Genomic DNA, 4,475 nt, shown 5'->3' with positions numbered 1-4,475 from the left:
GCGAGGGGCTCTGGAAATTTTCCAGAGCCCATTGCGCCCGAGCGGTAATTCGTTACCGCTCGGACGCCGGACGTCGGACGTGCACTTGAATTATTTCGATTTTCCCTGGCATATGTTAAATTATTTAAAATTAATTTTAATCGTGGACATAACGTAAAAACAAATTGTGACTATAAAATTTCTCATTTATCATATCAATAATTATTATAATATCAGAAAATAATTCATCCATGATGTCTCTGTCTAGAAACACTTGTGTCCATCTCATTTCGCAATCGAGTTGTTCTATCCCTACCAACTCTTCTTCTTTCACGTCTAACAGGATTGTGTAGCAACTCGAAAGGTGGAGGATCCCAGTAACGCTCATCTGCAAGAGGTTGAATCTGCCTTCGTAAGTCGCTAGGTACTCAGATATGTTATACCATGGTCGCACTAGTGTCATGGGATCCAACGAGTGCCACTTCGCGGTACAAATAGCATGAAACATGATATGCCAAAAATCGTCCATTTACCACACGAACAATCACTCGTTGCTAACTTCACCACCTGCATATGTTGGCCACGACTTGGCCTTCCTACAGTTGCAACAGAAGCAGTTTGATCACGTACATCATATTTGGCAACACGATGTTCACTAGATTTTCTCGCCCACTTGTCATACTTCCGGAATGCAAAATCTGACCACATCTGATTTTCTTGAACCATTCGAGCACCTCTAGTCACACGTTCAATAAAATATTGTACGCACCTCTGAAGTGTCAAGTGTACTATGACAGATATAGGAAGTCTACGAGCACCCTTCAACACACTATTTAAACACTCCGACATATTGGTTGTCATCACCCCACGACGCCAACCACCATCATGTGCCAAACTCCATTTTTCTTTCTCAATTCCAGCCAAATATCGGTGCGCCAAAATTTTTTTTTGTTTGATTGCCTCCATGATTGATTCAAACTTACAAATTTGATTCTTTGTGCCTGCCGCCCAGCATAAATCTTTCGGATGCACGTCTTTAAATTTAGCGTTGAAGTTTGAACACACATGTCTCAAACAAAACTGATGCACACCGTGTGGAGGTTGAAAATATGGTAGATCTGCAGTTGCGCGCATGATTCCCTTATGTCTATCAGAAATAAGACACACGCCATTTTCACCACGAACAACATGTCTTCCGAGATTCTCCAGGAACCATTTCCAAGAATCTGTTGTTTCTTCATCCACAACAGAAAATGCTAGCGGTAGAACCTGATTGTTCGCATCCAGAGTGACACTGATCAACATTTTGTGCTTGTATTTGGTATACAAGTGTGTACCATCAACACTAATTATTTTCCGAAAATGCCGAAACCCATCAACACACGGCCTAAATAACCAGAAAACATAGTTCAGTGTCTTACTCATTTCATTGTTGGCTCTGAGATGCTTCCACTCCACAACTGTTCCCGGATTGTATTTGGACAAAGCACACATATATTTCGGAAGTAATTGAACCGAGCTCTCCCATGTACCATAAGCAATTTCCATAGCACGTTTCAAACTTCGCCATGCCTTCAGGTACGAGATTTGATAACCATATTTATCTTTCACATTTTCAATGATGTACTTAATCTCGTACGAAGGATCACAACGAACAACTCCCAATAGCGTATGTGCCACCATCTCACTGCTCAAGTTCTTATGGTCTATACCAACAGACGTAGATATACATGTGTGAGGCCCGCCATATTTTGTTATTTTCCAATAACCTGTCTTGTCCTTCAATGAAGCGCGCAGTCCCCATCGACAAATGACCGTAGAAGAATTATTTTTACAACGTAACTTCAACAAACTGCGTGTGTTATCCTCGACATGGTACTCACGCCTGACAACTCTGACAGAATAATCCTTCACAGATGCAATAAGATCATTCTTATCTTTAAATAACATGTTGACGCGTAATTCACCTCTATCCGGATTGTAATAGCTTGATTGCTCTCCACAAGGAACATCGACAGAATCAGGATGCTCTTCCCCAAAAAATTTATTGAAAAATGATGGTATTTCAGAAGTGTTTGACAGAAATGGTACGGTCTGCCTCTGCAATGTGTCACGTGGTGGTTGTCGAGATGATGTCCCCTCATCAGGATTCGTAAAAATATTCACTTCATCATCAACATTCGCATCGTCTTCTTCAGACTCGCTGTATGATATATCGGGTTCAGAATCAGTCCTCCAAATATAATCATTATTGGCCTCATCCGGACAACGAGCACTCGTATCTAATGTTGGATTCAACCAATATGGAACATTATTTTGTTCCGACGAGACATTTATAAATTGATCCCAAGGCCCACTTACATCATCGAAACTTATATTACCGAGTCCTTCAGTAACCTGTGGAACATAAGATTCTTGCTCCTGGAAACCACCATATGTAGACGTACCGGGTTAGTTACAAAAACCTGAATCGGATGCATGTGGAACATACGATTCAGGATCATCAAATACAACATTATTCTCAATTGAATTTGCTTCCACGTACAGATGAAAAACATGCATATTTTCACATTGCATTATAAACTGTAAAACATCGTCATCAACGAGATTGACTTGAATTTCATGCCAAGATGCTCTCTCCATGAATGAATACTTGGTTGACATCTTCAAAACAAAATTCGCTGGATCGATTGCTAACATTTTATGCACAACTTCAACTAAATCCATCAAATTAATGGATCGTGATACTCGTATTGGTCTAACAAATGGAATGCTATATTCAATCGATTCATTATTGCTAACTACATGACCACCAAAATATAAGAGTACGTCGATGTTAGACATTTTTCACTGAGATTGGAGAAAAATTCAAAGAGAAGTGAGGGAAAATTTATGAGAATTGTTAACTGATTCAATCGAAAATTTTTCAATTATATAGGACTCGTTTCTCTATTATTGGTCTTCACGTGAAATTTTCAGAGTCTTGTTTTCTCAACTTTCACGTGAATTGTTCAGGAATCGTTCGTAGATTATGTTCGTTCGTACATAATAAAGACATAAGAATGGGTCAAGACGAAACGATTGGTGTAGAAAAATCGATAAAATTGTAAACAAAAAAATATATATAATACAGCGTCCGCGCTTGGTGAGCGCGGACGCTGCTCCACGTTGAAGCGTCCGCTCTTCTCATCAGCGGATTGAGGTAGTTTTGAAACATATTTTTTTTTTAAAGTATTTTTGAAAAAAAATTTAAAATTTAAATTATTTTTAATAAAAACCCATATATTCATCTTATTAATTTAAATAATTGTACCAAATCCAAAATAACCGACCGAAATAATCGAATCATTTCAGTAGAAAACCGAACCGAAGAAAAATGGTATTATATATTTGTAAAACCGAAATAAAAAAACCGAACCGACCGATATACACCCCTAAATCCAACTATACCACAAAGCCAAAAAGACCTCTTAATTATCCCTAACCAAACATTTTTGTTGTGTCAAAAAAAGTTGAAAGGTCTTTGCTGGGAATATCCCTAATGCCTACATCTCTTCATCTGACAACCATCAAAGAGAGAATAGTTTGGGTTTTTTTTTAAAATTAATTTAATTTTAAAAACTTTTTTCAAAAATAATTTAAAATAAAAAAAGTTTTCAAAACTACTGTAATCCGCGCTTGCGGAGTACGGACGCTGCACACGTGGAGCAGCGTCCGCGCTCCGTAAGCACGGACGTTGGTCCATGTAAGCATCATATGATATTAGCGACGGAAAATATATCCAAACCGTCGCTAAGTTGCAACGGATTAATAAACCGTCGTTAATCCGTCGCTAATATCAGCGACAGTTTCTAAACCGTCGCTGAAATGGAATTAGCGACAGTTTTGTACCCGTCGCTAACTCAAAACCGTCGCTAAATGCGTATTTGAACTTTAATAAATTTGCATGATGGGCTTATACTCTTGCAAACCCACGATCCATGCCCCATTATATTAATCTCATCATAATCCCGATCGACGATCCAATATCATCGATGTGACAATTTCAACTTGTTTGTTGTTATAACGCACACTTTAATTTCGAGATACCTACCTCTACACACGCTACGCATAATTCTATCAACAACGTGCACATATACGCCGCGGATAATCTTGAACTTTCAACGGCTTGCAACTTTGCGGCTTGCAATATACGCTGCGGAAAGATAATTTGAGCGCTGAGAAAAGCCATTTTTGTTGTAGTGAAGATTATGGGTGTTCAAACTTCGGATAAAAACGAAAATCCAAACCGAAGAAATCGAACACCGAACCAAACCAAAAATCGAATTTTGTAATTCGGATATAAATATGAAACCGAATTTTATTTGGTTCGATTTCGGATTATATATGTCAAAACCAAAAAAACCGAAATTTCATTAAATTAATAATTTTTTTTTTATATTTTTGATATGATATTTAGTGAATGAAGAACTATTTTGAACAATTTTTAGTTGATT

This window comes from Primulina eburnea, chromosome 1 (genome assembly GCF_022965805.1).
Source record: "Primulina eburnea isolate SZY01 chromosome 1, ASM2296580v1, whole genome shotgun sequence".
Taxonomy (NCBI): domain Eukaryota; kingdom Viridiplantae; phylum Streptophyta; class Magnoliopsida; order Lamiales; family Gesneriaceae; genus Primulina; species Primulina eburnea.
Note: the sequence above shows the minus strand (reverse complement) of the source record.